The following is a 17,296-nucleotide window of genomic DNA, read 5'->3' as shown; positions in this document are numbered from 1 at the left end:
CAGTTTGATGACTTGGGGCACCGACTCATGTTAGACCTGTTGTCTTCATTTATTTGTTTATCACAGATCATTATGAAATTGTACTGAATTATCTATTTAACCAAAGTGACAGTAGAAGATGTTAAAGGCAAATACAGAAATTTACATAGGTGTCAACAAAACTTAGCTCTTTTGAGTAGACACAGTTTTCTTAAGTAATCAAAGACCTGATAAAGACAACATGCACAGTAAATTATTTTGGTAAGACACAAAATCTTTGCTGTTCGGGCAGATAACTTAAAAGTTAAGGAAACTTTCACAATCTCTTATCAAAAGCAGACCAAAAGTTCAATAAACCTTTGTTCTTTTAACAGAGAGAAAACTAAATTCTAATTTTGCACCAGTGTACTTTTGATATTAAAACTTATTTTTTAGAAAACTTAAATTCATTCCAGTCTTAGCCAACTTAACTACACATAAAGTTCCTTTCCCAAGATACCTTCCCCCCCGCCCCCTGGCCTGGAAAAACTGTATTATTTAATTTCAAGCATACAACTTTTAAATGCCCTCTCTTTTACAAAGGCTTTCCATTAAAAAATAAATTTAAAAAGACCCCAAAACTATTTCTACTTAATGGTTTTATTCCTTTACCAGGTGTGTTGGTGCAGTGGCAAAAATAGTCAGATGTGTAAGATTACATCTTGGAAACTGGCATGTTAAATTAGAAACCAGTGAAAGACTATAACGAAAATTAGAAATGCACATTTGATAAGCAATGAAGATTTTAAAAGACTGGGTGGGGGAGGGACGTGCCACATTTAAAATAGGGCTATACACACAGGAAAACCCCTGCACTGGATTAACTGTTACAATTGATAAGAACACTGATAGTTCAAATAGTCACATGTTTGGAAATGAGATTTTTGAAATTTCCCAAGATTTCTTTTTCATAAACCTTCTGTAACTTTATGTCTGTTCAAATCTTGTCCTATTTTTTTTTCCCTTTTTCTCATTCTGGAACAATGAATCAGTTTACTTTCCTTGTCTACTTTTCATACAGTTGTTTCCTTTAACCATTATTATTTCTAAGAAGTTTTTAAACATTGAGGGACTTCCCTGATGGTACAGTGGTTAAGACTCCATGCTTCCACCGCAGGGGGCACTGGTTCAAGTCCTGGTTGGGGAATTAAGATCCCACATGCTGCGTGGTGCAGCAAAAAAAAAAGAAAAGTAAAAATAAATTTAAAAAAATAAAAATTGATATGTAATTGACATATAACATTGTGTAAGTTTAAGGTGTACAGTGTGTTGCTTTGGTACATTTATGCATTGCAATATGATTCAGTAGCACTAACTAACATCTTTATAATGTCACGTTTATCGTTTCGTTTTTGTATTGAGAACAGTTAAGATTTAGTCTGTTAATAACTTTGAAATTTATAATACAGTATAGTTGACTATAATCTCTATGTCACGCATTACATCTCCAGAACTTATTTATCTACTGGTTGTAAGTCTGTACTCTTAAACAACATCTCTCCGATTTCCTCACCTCCAAGCCCCTGGTTACCACTATTCTATAACTCTGTTTTTACAAATTCAGTTTTTTAAGATTCCATGTATAAGTGATATAATACATATTTGTCCTTCTATGTCTGGTTTATCTCACTTAGGATAATACCTTTAAGGTCCTTCCTTGTTGTCGCAAATGGCAGAATTTCCTTCTTTCTCATGGCTGAATAATATTCCATTGTGTATATTTACTATATGTTCTTTTTTTTTGGCTGCATTGGGTCTTCATTGCTGTGCATGGGCTTTCTCTAGTTACAGCAAGAGGGGGCTACTCTTCGTTGTGGTGCTCAGTCTTCTCTTTGCAGTGGCTTCTCTTGTTGCAGAGCACGGGCTCTAGGTGCACGGGCTTCAGTAGCTATGGCACGTGCTCAGTAGTTGTGGCTCACGGGCTCTAAAGCGCAGGCTCAATAGTTGTGGCACACGGGCTTAGTTGCTCCGCAGCATGTGGGATCTTCCCGGCCCAGGGATCGAACCCATGTCCCCTGCATTGGCAGGCGGATTCTTAACCACTGCGCCACCAGGGAAGTCCCCTATATCTTCTTTATCCTTTCATCTGTTGAGAAACACTTAGGTTGTTTCCATATCTTGGTTATTGTGATTAATGCTGCAATGAACATGGTTGCGCAGATGTCTTTTTGAGATGCTAATTTGAATTCCTTTGTATATGTACCTAGAAGTGGGATTGCTGTCTCATATGGCAGTTCAATTTTTAACTTTTTGAAGAACCACTATGGTGTTTTCCATAATGGCTGGAGTAAGTCATTTTAATTAATGTTGATTTAATTTTATGTTGATTAGAATTTTTAACCCTTAGAATCCTTTATTCCGCCTGAAACTAAGAAGTAAGCAACTGTGGACTCTGTTACACTGGCATTCCATGGATTGGCAAATTTATAAACACATTTTATAATTTCTAGAAGTACATTCTTTCTCAGAGTAAATTTTTCTATACGGCACACAAGATGGTTACTAATAGATCCAAATATCTGTAATTTCTTTGTAAAAGAAAAGCAAAGTCGGGGGGGGGGCGCAGGTTGAGATGGGATGAATTGGGAGATTGGGATTGCCATATATACATTACTAGTAAGAAAAAAAAAATCAAGTTGTACACTTTAAATATATGTAGTTTATTGTATGTCAATTGTATCTCAATAAAAGTTCTTAAAGGAAAAAAAAAAGGAAACCAAAAAGTGGATACACTAGTAGTTAATCTTTCAGCATTTTATCTTGTTTGGAAATGACCTAGATATTTAATAAATATCCATCATTTAACTTAGCATAACTTTAAAGTTTGAAGTACCAAACAGATTTTGGAAAAAAAATTTTTTTTTTTGGCCACACCGTGTGGCTTGTAGGATCTTAGTTCCCCAACCAGGGATCAAACCTGGGCCCTCAGCAGTGAAAGTGCAGAGTCCTAACCACTGGACCGCCAGGGAGTTCCTGGAAACTATTTTTAAGTAGACATATCATAAAACATAATTACTGTTGAAAAGGTCATTTATAAATTTTTAAAAATTTTACTGAAGTATATTGATTTATAATGTATCAATTTCTGCTGTACAACAAAGTGATTCAGTTATACATACATATATATTCTTTTTCATATTCTTTACTCTTATGGTTTATCACAGGATATTGAATACACTTCCTGGTGCTATACAGTAGGACCTTGTTGTTTATCCAACCTATATATATGTATAATAGTTTGCAGCCGCTAATCACAAACTTCCAATTCTTCCCTCTCCCCACCAACGCCGTTCCCCTTGGCAACCACAAGTCTGTTCTCTGTTATCTGTGTCTGTTTCTGTTTCATAGATATCTTCATTTGTGTCGTATTTTAGATTCCACATATAAGTGATATCATATGGTATTTGTGTTTCTCTATCTGACTTACTTAGTATGATAATCTCTAATTGTATCCATATTGCTGCAAATGGCATTATTTCATTCTTTTGAATGGCTGAGTAGTATTCCAATGTGTGTGTGTGTATATATATACATATATATATACACCACATCTTCTTTATCCATTCATTTGTTGATGGACATTTAGGTTGCTTCCATGTTTTGGCTATTGTAAATAATGCTTCTATGAACATAGGGGGTGCATGTATCTTTTTGAATTATAGTTTTGTCTGGATATATGCCCAGGAGTGGGATTGCTGAATCATATGATAACTCTATTTTTAGTTTTCTGAGGATTTATAGAATTTTATCTTACATCTATTTAATTTACTTGTTCATAAAAATTGTGTTTAGATCACTCAAGAAAATTTCATGAGACATTAAACAGCTAACCATCATGTTAAATTATTTTTCTTGTTGACAAATTCTGTAACAGATAACATGAACTTATTTGACTTTTAATAAACCTAGGTAGAATAAAAGTATTATATTTAATGCTGATAACTCTAAAGGCATGTCTGTTTTAATTAAACCACAAACAAACTAGCTTTTATTTACCAAAGATTATCCTAGATCACATGAACTTGAATGGAACTCTTTACAAATAATACCATCTGGAAGTAGAAAAAACTTACACTTTTATAATGTATAGACAAACATACAGACAGACGCAAATAGGATCTTATAGCTTTCATTTTATAATTTTAGCTATGGGACAGGTACAATAAAGCAAAATTTACTAGTTTATAATACAACAGTTGGATCCAAATTGTATTTTTGGCAGATAAAGTAAGTTAAGGTTTCCTACTCAGATAACTAAAGCTTTTCACTTATAGCTGTGGTGAAGATTTTTAAGACTTTTCACAGTTTTCAGATAACCTTTTTTTTCCCCTTTCTGATAAGAATTACCTCCCCTAGAGGAGACCAAGTAGAACATTTCCATCTCAAAAGGCACAGAGAAAGAATATGTTTCACCAAAAAAGATTTTTTTCCCTAAGTCCAGATGCTTTACAACAGTGGTACCCAACCTTTTTGGCAGCAGGGACTGGTTTCATGGAATACAGTTTTTCCACAGACTGGTGTGTGGGGACGTATGGTTCAGGTGGTAATGTGAGCGAAGGGGAGCGATGGGGGGCGATGGGGTTGGCAGATGAAGCTTCGCTCGCTTGCCCACCACTCACGTCCTGCTGTGTGGCCCTTTTGCTAACAGGCTGCACACCCCGGTACCCATCCTTAGCCTGGGGGTTGGGGACCCCTGCTGGATAGGGGAGGTTTGGGAATTGGTAGAAAGGACAGGTGGTCTTTGAATTGCTTCTAGAGATGCATTTCAGTTCTCATAAAGACTCAATCTACAATACAAGGACAGTTGTTTTTAATTCCTGGAAAAACTGGCTTGCAACTTGTTTAACACCAAGGGGTGATCCACCCATCCAGCTACATTATCTTTAATTTACTTCTTTATAGCAGGGAGAAGCTCTTCAACTAAGATGGAAATCAAAAGATTTCTAGATTCCTATGTTCTAGATTTAGAGCTGTTTGCCTTTGGGATGTTTTTCTTTCCCAGGGGTACATAGTTTCACTTACCTTAGAGGAAAAAGCCATAAAAACAAACAAACAAACAAAAAAATTCCTATCAGGCTCTGAATATCAGCTTCTGTTTTGGCCAATTCTGACCATAGAGCTACTTTAAAAAAAATAAAAATAAAAAAAAAAGCCTGTCACATATTTTGTCAGGCTTCAGCCAGCACAGAGAGTAAGGAGTCTCCAAAGAGAGTAGCAAAGGCTATTACCCCTCCACCCCCCAAGATCCAGAGCCCTCCTAAAGACAGCCCCAAAAGAGAAAGACTTAGATAATTCTCTTGAGAGTTGCCAGCAGTTGGAAGGACCCTCACTGCAAAGGGAGTGCAACCCACATCTTTGGCCGTATCTAGCTGAAAAAGGGGTGCAACCCACATTTCTGCCCAGTCTTATTTTGGGGCTCCTAACCTGACAGTTGAGTTCCCTGCAAGTACTGACAACCAGACAGAAAACCAAGCCAAGTTCTCAGGACAAAACAAGACAAGAAGGCAGTAGCTGTCCCTGATAGAGAAAGATCAGTAACCAATGGGTACCTCAAAACCAAATTTATGAGAATCTAAATTTGGAAAGGAAGGGAAAATGTAGACTTTTACCTTCCTCTCTCTCTCTCTCATTTATTTATTTATGACAGCATTGGATCTTTGTTGCTGCTCACGGGCTTTTCTCTAGTTGCAGTGAGTGGGGCCTACTCTTCTTTGCAGTGCGTGGGCTGCTCATTGCAGTGGCTTCATTTGTTGCGGAGCATAGGCTCTAGGTGTGCGGGCTTCAATAGTTGTGGTACATGAGCTCACTAGCTGTGGCTAGCGGGCTTAGTAGCTCTGGTGCATGTGGGATCTTCCCAGACCAGGGCTCGAACCTATGTCCCCTGCATTGGCAGGCGGATTCATAACCACTGTGCCAGCAGGGAAGCCCTACCTTTCTGTCTTGACCGGGCACTACAAAGATCCAGGAGAGCTGGCTCTTGTAAGAACTCTCATCTTTTGCCAACTTCTGTCGGTTTCCCAGGATCCCATCTGCAGGCTGCAAGGCAAATGGGGCTTTAATTAGAAAATGTAGCCCGGGTATCTACCAGAATTTGGCAAGGTTTTTCACTAATTTTAATTTTAGTTTCCCCTTGGATATTTAAGGGAATAACTGGTAGAGTTTACCAGAGAATCCCTTGGAGTCCCACCAACATGGGAGGCGCCCACTTGGTGGCCTCCTTCAAGGGTGGGTATGGGGGCCATTCAATTTGGTGTGGAATGATTTGACAGAAACCTTTAAGGACAGTCTTTTTTCCAGTGTCCTGGTTGATTGCAAATGAGACACCAATTTCTGGGCCAGTGTTTTGTTGAGGGACCCTTAAGAGGGTGCAGTTAGGGAACCCCTGATGTTTTAGGTTTCTGGTCTTGGAACTGGTTGCAACTGTGAGGTCACTAACTTGGCCGACTTTTGTTATAGTTTCATAGTCTCTTCAGAGTGAAAAGGCAGTTCAGATAGAGGAATAATAGACTGTGAGTATTCAGGGAAAGGAGGATAGAGGGGAGTAGTAGGAACCACCTCAGTCTTAGAGTCTTTTGTTTTAAGTATCTCTTGCATCTTTAATTTTTCATTAGCCTTTTGCAATGACTCTTTCAATGAAGCTATTTTGGAATCTTAAAAAGCCTTTCAGAGGCTTCTGCCTACCACTTAAAATAAGTATTCCATCCTTTCAAGTGCACTTCATAAAGTGAACAAGCTTGTGTAATTGGAACATTCCCCATAATGGCCATTGCAACTCTAGATTGCCTTAGTCAGATTTTGCCATTTTTGTAGATATCTACAGCTTCTGGGACCACAGTTCTTAGACATAAAGCAAGCAGCTGTGCCAGATGGTGCATGCTCAGTTCTTTGAAACGTGAAGATCTCATTTCTTTAGGTAAGCCTTGGGTCTCTTGGAGCCAAATTAATACCTAAGAGAGACGTGCCCTGGGGCTGGGGATTGTGTGGTGTTTCACAGTGTACCTCATTGCACGGAAATTTTCTGGAGGTGGCAGGTGACCTCGGGTTGACCTAACCCGTTCCATGACCAATTTATCCTACCTATCTTACAGTAAGGTGGCAAGCATTCTAACGGCTTTTAAGTGCTCAGCCTGTGCCCACCAGTTTTGTGGCTTTGGCTTCAAGGTTCCCGTTAACAATAGACCTATGATTCCTTTCCTCCATATGCACGTTAACAGAAACCAATAGTAACCAAGGAAATGGAACCGTGGACGCCAGCAGTAACCAAGGAGATGGCACCAAGAGAAGGCCTTAGCTGCTCATCACCAATGGTTCCCAAAGTGGAACCACAGACCGAACCAGCAGAATCCAACAAAAGGGGACTGTGGAGTAACTGAGGGCTGGGGACTCGGGTTCCAGAGCACATTATCAGAATGTAACCACCAGAACCATGAAGCACAGTATTTTAAAGAATTTATTCTAGGAATGAAAAATGACAGGAGATGAGTATTATTTACATGTATTTAAGAATTAAACCTGTGCTTTAAGGGGTATGGAAGTTTAATGGAGAGTTTGCTATTCAGTGAGAGCTTTTGGGGGGACATGAAGATTTCAGCTGGGCTCTTTTTAAAGTGGTGTAAAACTGACTTTAACGAACTTACAGTTACCAGAGGGGAAGAGTGAAGAAGAAGGACAGATTGGGAGTTTGGGATTGACATGTACACCCTGCTATATTTATAAATAGGTAATTGGGACTTCCCTGGGAGTCCAGTGGTTAAGACTTCGCCTTCCAATGCAGGGGGTGCGGGTTCGATCCCTGGTCAGGGAGCTAAGATCCCTCATGCCTTGTGGCCAGAAAACCAAAACATAAAACAGAAGCAATATTGTAACAAATTCAATAAAGACTTTATAAATAAATAAATGAATGAATAAAAAAAATAGATAACCAACAAGGACCTATGGTATAGCACAGGGAATTCTGCTCAATATACTGTAATAACCTAAATGGGAAAATAATTTGAAAAAGAATAAATACATGTATATGGATAACTGAACCACTTTGCTGTACACCTGAAACTGACATGACATTGTTAATCAACTTTACTCCAATATAAAATAAAATGTGTTTAAAGAAAGAATTTTTTTCTAAAAGATCTAGGCAGCACAGTTCAGTAGAATTTTCTGTATCTGGGCTGCCCGAATAAGGTAGTCCCAAGCCACATGTGGGTCTTGAAATGGGGCCAGTACAGGTGAGGAAGTGTTCATTTTAATTAATTTAAACTTAAATAGCTACACGTGACTAGTGGCTACTGTATGGGTCAGTGTAGGTCGAGAATGCAGGGGAAAGATTTGGAGTTGAGGGTTACAGACTGAGGAGTCAGCAGGGTGCTGGCTATGTTGTTTTTTATTTTTTACTTATTTTTTTTTTAGCTCTTTATTGGACTATAATTGCTTTACACTCTTGTGCCAGTTTCTGCTGTACAACAAAGTGAATCAGCTGTATTTATACATGTATCCCCATATCCCCTCCCTCCTGCGACTCCTTCCCACCCTCCCTATCTCAGCCCTCTAAGTCATCACCCATCATCGAGTTGATCTCCCTGTATGCAGCAGCTTCCCACTAGCTATCTGTTTTACATTTCGTAGTGTATATATGTCAATGCTACTCTCTGAGCTTCATCCCAGCTTCACTTTCACTACCCTGCTCCCCCCCGTCTTTTCATTCTCCACGCTTCTCTGCCTGCTCTGGGCCCCAGGAGGCTGACTCTGAAGGTGGCATCACAGGCTTCCTTGCTCTCTGGCTTCCAGATTTGTCTAGTCAATGGGATGTATCTGCAAGAGATGAGAGGGCAGGAGGAGACAGAAGGTTCTTCCACCTCCACACTGCCCTGGAACAAAGCAGCTCATGTCAGTGGCCCCAGGTCTCATGGGACATAATGGATTAGCTTTGCCTTGAAGTGTTCCAACAACAACCACCCCAAAAGGGACAGCAAAAGGAAACAAGATTGGCAAAACATTATTGAGTATTGAAACTGAGTGTTGGGTATATGGGAAGTCATTATCCTACTTTTAATTTTGCATATGTTTGAATTTTTCTGTAACACAATATTTTACAGAAAGAAAAAGAAACTGAGCTGTGTGAAGTTTTAAAATGTTTTATTTTGGAATAGTTCAAGATTTACAGAAAAGTAGCAAAGATGCTATGGGCTTCCCCATTTTGCCTAACCATGGTGTATTTGTCAAAACTAAGAAGCTGACTAAACTATAGATTTTAGGCTCACTGAGTTTTGGTTTTCTTATCTGTATAAAAGAGAATTTAGATTGCATTGGTTGTTTTTTTTATCATTAATTTAAATAACTGAAGTAACACACGAGTACATTATATTTTATTTTTATTTTTTAAAATAAATTTATGTATTTATTTATTTACTGGCTGCTTTGGGTCTTCATTGCTGCATGTGGTCTTTCTCTACTTGTGGCATGTGGGATCCTCCCGGACCAGGGATCGAACCCATGTCCTCTGCATTGGCAGGCAGATTGTTTTTTTTTTTTTTTTAAGAACTTTTATTGAGATACAGTTAACAGACAATAAACAGCATACATTTAGAGTGTACAATTTGGTGTCCCAATCTCCCAGTTCATTCCCCGCCAACCCTCCCCGCTTTCCCCACTTGGTGTCCATATGTTTGTTCTCTACATCTGTGTCTCTGTTTCCGGCAGGCGGACTCTTAATCACTGTGCCACCGAGGAAATCCCCATTATATTTTAAAATAATATTTATATTTTAATCTAATAATTGTGCAAAATTTAAAAAGTCAAATAGTTTCCCACAGCTTATGATAAACAGCAGCCCCCATTTCACCCTTCCTGACTTGAGTCCCCTTGTCCAGATTCTTTTTTTTTTTCGATAAATGTATTTATATATTGGCTGCGTTGGGTCTTCGTTGCTGCACATGGGCCTTCTCTAGTTGCAGTGAGTGGGGGCTAATCTTCATTGCAGTGCGCCGGCTTCTCAGTGCAGTGGCTTCTCTTGTTGTGGACCCCAGGCTCTAGGCGCATGGGCTTCAGTGGTTGTGGCATGGGAGCTCAATCGTTGTGGCTCACAGGCTCTAGAGCGCAGGCTCAATAGTTGTGGTGCATGGGCTTAGTTGCTCCGCGGCATGTGGGATCTTCCCAGCCCAGGGATCGAACCTGTGTCCCCCTGCATTGGTAGGCGGATTCTTAACCACTGCGCCACCTAGGAAGCCCCTCCTTGTCCAAATTCTTGATGCCTTGTGGTATGTCTTGTTTTAAAGTAATGTGCTGTTGTATGACTTGCCATTTTAAGATATCTATTGGCTTGCTATTATGAAAGATATGGATGAGTACTTTGGTGGTATCCACCAACTCCACCTTTTTTCCCTCTATTCTTCCGACATGGTGATATCAAAAACTTTGGCTAAATCAGTATTTAGGATTTACGCTATTATGACAATAAGCCAAGCAGTGAATTATGACTACATTTCCTTTCTTCTGCAACTTTTTGTTTTTCTAGAACTAATATTTGCCTCTTTTTTCTCATTATTTTCTTTACTGCAAGCACTAATTATTCCCAAACCCTCCATCTAATGTATAAAAAAGCAAACAAATAGCATACCATGAATGCTATTTTTCACTTGGTCAAATTCATCAGATTTCTTATCAGTTCTATTCTTTGGAAAAAAGCATCCTGGAAGTCCTCTGTTCCACTTTGGGCTGATTACTCTCTGAGGTTTGCTGAACAGCTGGCTTTCTGGGATTCTTTTTACCTCTGTCTTGTGTTAGATCCCAAGTATTTCTCTTTGGTTTACTCCCCCCTCCCCCACCCCAGATTATATTCTCCAATAAATTCCTAAGAAAGGATAAATGAAAGGTGAATTTTTTGATACATTGAATATCTGACCATTTGCTAGCTGACCATTTGGTTGTGTGGGGAATTCTATGGTTGTTGTGGAAAATCTGATACCATTTGCTTCCCGATTATTTGGATGTGACCTGTTTTTCTTTTCCTCTGTAAGTGCCTGAGATCTTTTTATTCCCAGCGTTCTGAAATTTTGCCAAGATGAACATTACAGGGGTAACCCCCATATGAACTTATCCTATAATTTTACATACATTTATTTTTTTTTTTATTTTTATTGTTTTACAAATTTTTTAATTATTTATTTTTATTTGTGGGCTGTGTTGGGTCTTCTTCGCTGCGCACAGGCTTTCTGTAGTCGTGGAGAGCGGGGGCTACTCTTGGTTGGGGTGGGCAGGCTTCTCATTGTGGTGACTCTTCTTGCGGAGCACGGGCTCTCGGCGCGTGGGCTTCAGTAATTGCAGAGCATGTGCTCATCATTAGTTGTGGTGCGTGGGCTCTAGAGCGCAGGCTCAGTAATTGTGGTGCACGGGCTTAGCTGCTCTGCGGCATGTGGGATCTTCCCGGCCCAGGGCTCGAACCCGTGTCTCCTGCATTGGCAGACGGATTCTTAACAACTGCGCCACCAGGGAAGTCCCTAACTCTTATTTTTAAAACAAATTTATTGAGTATATAAGCCATAAAATGTGCCCACTTAATGTGGACAATACAATGGCTCTTAGCATACATCTAGAGTTTTGCAGTGAGGACAATAATCTCATTTTAGGACATTTCATCACCCGCCAAAGGAAACCTCGTACCCATTAGCAATCATTCTCCATTTCCCCTGCCTTTCCCCCATCCTGGCCTGTTCCCGAACATTGGTCCTAGGCAACCACTCATCTACTGTCTGTCTCTATGGATTTGCCCATTCCAGGCATCTTATTAAATGATATCATACCTTATATGGTCTTTTGAGACTGGCTTCTTTCACTTAGCATAATGTTTTCAAGTTTCATCTGTTACCAAATCCAAGCTTGTACTGCTTGCCACATGACAGGCCAGTAGATCAAGAGACAAGTTGTTGGGGCAAGGAACAGCGACTTTATTCAGAAAGCCAGCAGGCCCAGAAGATGGTGGACTCGTGTCCCAAGGAACCATCTTACCCAAGTTAGAGTTCAGGTTTCTTTATACTAAAATGGGAGGGGGTGTGGCAGGTTGTTGCAAGCTTCTTGGTGCCAGAATCCTTTGTTCTTGCAGTGTCTACGTTAGGTCTGGTCACAGTGTTCCTATAAACCTCCAACAAAACAATTGTTATTTTCTATTCTGCAACTTTTTATCTTTATATGGATGGAAAAGCTTTGAGAATGGGCTAGCCTATATATTTCAGGCTACAGACAACATTTTTTTTACAAAAGGTACAAAGCCGGCATGACTAAGTGGAGGCAACAGAGCACAAAGGTTAGCGCTGAAGGAATAGACCCAGTATGGAGTCAGGTTTGTTTTCTCTGTTACACACCCATGTCAGTACTTGCTTCCTTTTTATGACTGTATAATATCCCATTGTATGGATAAACCACATTTTGTTTATTCATTCATCAGTTGATGGACATTTGGTGTGTTTCCACTTTTGGCTGTTATGAGTAATACTACTGTGAGCACATGTGTACACATTTTTGTGTGGACATATGTTTTCATTTCACTTGGGTAGATATCCAGGTGTGGAATTGCTGGTAACTCTATGTTTAATATTTGAGAAACTCCCAAACTGTGAGGTAGGGAATAAATCCCAATTTTATAGCTAAGGAAACAGGCACCAGGTGGTTTTTGGCTTGCCCATAGCTATACAGCTAGTCAGTGGTATCGTCCAGAATTTGAACTCAGGCTTTTGGACTCCAGAGCCAGCTCCTAGCCCCTTGTTATCAAGAGTTAGAGTCAAAATTCTTGCATCTAGCTCCAGGTCAGCTGCTATTGCTTGTCTCTCTGAGCCATGGTTGCTTCATCTGTAAAAATACAGGTTGGGACTGCGTTGTCTTAAAGGTCCCTCTAGCTTTAATTTGCTGTCAGTTTAAGACTGTACAATTCCCATGAGCTTCCCTGAGCAGGCCTCTGTCCCAGGCGTGTGTATGTCCTGGGCATTGTGTATGGACTGAAAGCAGGGTCCTCAAGGCTTCCCCGGGGAGCAGGCCAGCTCCATGAAACTGTGGGAAGCTTTGCTGACGGGCTTCATTAACTAGAAATAAAAAGCAGGGACAGGAGAAACCCCAGGAGTCTCCCATCCTCCTCTCCATGAAAGAACACAAACAGTCTCATTAGTCACCAGCTAAGGCACTGCATCCACACATGTGGCTGCTTTTTTTTTTGAAGTCCCCAAAGCCCCCTTGCTTTTCTCTGAGCCTCAGGTGATGGACTTAGCACAATAGCTCAGAGCCACACTTGGGCCCTGTCTGGGGACCTGGGCATCTGTTGTCCTCAGTGGTTCCCGTGGCTACCAGCCAGGTATCCCTGGAGGATATAGGTTCTTGGTATTAGAAGAGAGATGATTCTTCTACTGTAAGCCCCATCCCAATCTGCCCTCCTGTCTCACTGCCACGATCACTACTGCACAGGACATGTTGGACTCCTTGTGTTCCTGTGCGTTCTGCTGGAATTTTGTCATCTTACATATTGTGTAAAGTAGGTCATCCTCTGTTGGGCTTAGACCATCCTGATTAAACTGAAATTTCTCTTGAAGTGACGTGTATGTGCTCTGAAGAGATTTTATGTGATGTAGCAAATTGAGTTTTGGTCCCAGATCAGAGAACTTAAAGGATAGAAGGGACCCATTTTCAACGCTTGATCCTTTTCATGTCACTAGTAACATTTCAGCTTTTGCATGAACACCTCCAGGACGGGGAACTCATTTGTAATTTCCAAGAGCAAACTAGAAGAAAAGTTTGGAGAAAGTATTTCTTGCCTCTTGAATAGTTTCTCCAAATTGGTCTGAGTCATGCGTTCAGTGTTACAAGCATTTGTTAAGTACCATTCAAGATCCAGACACTGAGCTTCGTGAAAAGTGTCGAAAGATAACACCCAACGTTTGAAGAGGTCTAAGCAGCTGTTAGTAAATGTGCTCCACAATTCCTCGTCACCATGCTTCACAGAATTACCACCTCATCGTTGTCTTAATTATGCAAAAGGTTTCATATATGAGAGTTCACCTCCAAATACATGAACACACAAACAGTGATCTGGACATGTGCAACATTTCCACTCTAGATTTCTTCCTGTCCTTAAGTACTGGGGTAAAAATTGCTAATAATTTGCTAGTAATAGTGGGGTATTCTTCTAGATGCTGCAAAGTTTTGCTGCTTGGCTGCGAATTAGGGCGATACTGCTTCCTTGGGAGAGTGTTTCAGAAATGCTGATGACACCAAGCTCTTAACCATATCATGCTTTAAAGAAGATAGTGGTACAGAAGTGTCAAGCAAGAATGTTCCCGAGTAGAATTTTGGTTAAATATCAGTTCCGAATATCCTGACCTAGCAAAGCTTTCAAGGACAACTTACATACGTTTCCTACATCCATATTATTGAAAGCAAGCTAAATATAGAACATCATCACAGTTTCTATCTTTTTACTATTAAACCCCAAATCAAAGATTCAGTTTCATTTGTCACATTTAATTAAAATAATAGTGTGCTAGAAATATGGATTTTTTTAGTTGAAAGATGATCTTTTTTTTTTTTTTTTTTTTTTTAGGATGACTACAAAATAGAAGCAATCCATTTATTTCTGGGCAGTCATTCCTATCTAGATGATTGACTAAGTGGGTTTTGGTGGGGGCAAGCATTTGTATCTACTACACCCTTATAAAGCAAATTTTATTATTTTATTTTTATTTTTTTGCCACACCCCGAGGCTTGCAGTATCTCAGTTCCCTGACCAGAGATTGAACCCGGGCCATGGCAGTGAAAGCTCAGAATCCCCACCACTAGACCACCAGGGAACTCCCAAATAGTACCTGTTAATATTTCTCTCTGTGTGTCTCACATAGGCCAAAGAACGTGCATTTTCCTGTGTCCTCTGATGTTAAGGCAAGCCCCATTTTGGCATGTGTTTAAACCAAGCTCCCTATAGTTCAGTTTTACCAGTATTGACACCATCCTAGCATGAGTTTTGCTTCTTTGCACGTATGCAAAATAGATGGGTTGTCTGGAGGAACAGACTTAAGTGAATGGGTTTGGGAATATGTGGGTTCGTTGGTCTCCTGTGTGACCACTGCTTGGCTGACGTTGCCATAATTGGGGAGTTTCAGATTTCCTGTTTCTGGGGTAGACTTCAGAGACCACTTCGTTCTTATCTTCTTGATAAAAAGTTCTCTCATGCTTCTCTTTACTTTGGGGGCTCTTATTCTTTCCAGAATTAGATCAGAACTAAGCTTTGCCTCAGCTCATTCCTCATCGGTACAAATGAAGCCTGCAGCCCAGCTCTGGGTTATAGTTCTCAGGGGACCAGGAGAGAACTCCCTCCCCTCCTGCACGGGAGAGCGATGGGCAGGTGAGAGCAAGCAATCCTTTGGAAGTTCCTAAGCGTTGAAAGCCTCTGGTTCTAAGGATCAAAGAGCTGGAATTAACAATTTGCTGTGCATGCATTTACAACCCTCTTTATCATAATGTTCCTGCTCACAAGTTCATTTCAAAGCCCCGTCTGCATCCCTGCCATTGTGGTTGTCGCCAGTGCTGTTCGACCAGCCTCTCTGGCACCCCCTTCCCCCCATTCTAGACACTGGGATTGTGTTTCTTGTTCCCACAGGATTGGGTGGGGGCACAAGACTAGTCCTGGCCATTGAACTAGGAGGATCCTCTTGAGGTTTGTTTTGTCGGGCAAGACCAGAGCAACCTTCAGCCTAGAAGTAATTGTTTCCTGCTCCAGAGTACTTGCCTGATGCCGTGAATTAGCAAGTTTTCCACTCCGCATAGCGGGAAAGTGACGTGTTCCTAGCCTTTGGTGAGCTTTGAGGTTTATTTCCTGTTTTGGGGGGTATTTCCTTCCCCAGCCTCAGGAAGCTCCTCACGTACTGTGCAGATCGGTACTTAGCTGAGGACTCGTGGGGGCCCCTCCGCAGTGCTTCCATACGTGCTCTCCCCATGTGCCGGGATGCTCCCTCCTTTCTGACATGCCTGGGCCCTCCTGGAATCCCAGCTATGTTGCTGGAACTCGAGGAGAGGAGACATCTGGCTCCACCTTTCCCTTTTGGAAATTCTCTCCAGACAGCAAACCAGTGGAATTGCAGTGCTCACCTCATCGGTCTCCTCTGTCAGGGACCATCACACTCCTCTGCCTGATCTCCAGAAGTTGAAAGCTGTCATTTTCCGTATCTTATGTTTTTTACGTTGTTTCAGGTGAGAGGGTGATTGTGAAACCATTTCCTTCCTCTTGGCCAGGAGTGAAACTGTATGACTTATAAAATCTATCCTACGTTTAAAGTATCTCCACAACTAAGCTAGTATTCTGGCTCTGTCTTCAATAACTGAATATGGAATTCTTAAATCAGTTAGTAGAAAGTTGTGCTTCGTGGCCAGCAGGTGAAGTTAGGTTATATATATCACCTTTTAAAAAGTTTAATATTAAATGCCAAATACATGCAACAAGTATTTATTGAGTACATACCATGTTCCAGGCACTGTTCTATGTGCATAAAGAGCAGTGAACAAGATACAGTGCTGCCTCCTTGCCTTCCAAAATGTAACACACCCACACACACATTTTTGCAAAAGAAAACACAAGGATAAGTCAGAAGCAAATGAAATGGATTATCTAGAGGTTACAAGGAGACAGGAGATGAGAGGAAGAGGTACCTGGCTCTACACATACCTCTGTTTTATATGGTTTTGACTTTTGGAACTGAGTTAGTTTTCATATTAAAAAAAAATATATAGGACAGGAACTATTTTAAACTGAATTTAAGCCAAAAAATTAACTATATACCAAATGGATAGGAAAAAACTCAATGTAAGGAAATTTTGAAGCTAGTACTTTGTGAACACACTGTCGATGTAAAGAACTTAGAAATCCTGTACTCGGCAGGTGTATTCACCAAATAATCAGTTACCATCACTTTGCGCAATACACTCAGGACCTAATGATCACATATGTAGCTTTCTTGCCCAGTGTGCATCACCTCTATCTAATCATGAGAAAACAACCTGTCAAACTCAAATGAAGGGACCACTTTGAAAACCTGGCTTATACTACCAAAAAGTCAACTTCACAAAAGAGAAAGGCTGAGAAACAGTTCAGATTTAGGGGGAAATGCTATGAAGGACAGTTTTATCAATGTTAAATTTCCGGAATGTGATCACTGTCCTGTGGTTATGTAAAACATTGTTTTCCTAGGAGACACCGTGTGCTTGTATGTGTAGAAAGGGAAAAAGCAAATGAGGAGAAATGTTAATAATGGGA

At 40.4% G+C, this 17,296-nt stretch overlaps 1 protein-coding gene across 1 annotated transcript in view; it reads left to right on the top strand.

The window, feature by feature from the left end:
- Positions 1-17,296, top strand: part of WWP2 (WW domain containing E3 ubiquitin protein ligase 2) — a 175,748-nt gene that overhangs the window by 3,960 nt on the left and 154,492 nt on the right. The gene's annotated exons all lie outside the window — the stretch shown is intronic.

The sequence above is a fragment of the Hippopotamus amphibius genome, chromosome 16 (genome assembly GCF_030028045.1).
Source record: "Hippopotamus amphibius kiboko isolate mHipAmp2 chromosome 16, mHipAmp2.hap2, whole genome shotgun sequence".
Taxonomy (NCBI): Eukaryota; Metazoa; Chordata; class Mammalia; order Artiodactyla; family Hippopotamidae; genus Hippopotamus; species Hippopotamus amphibius.
The sequence above is the reverse complement of the archived record's forward strand: the minus strand, read 5'-3'. Positions and strand labels throughout refer to the sequence as shown.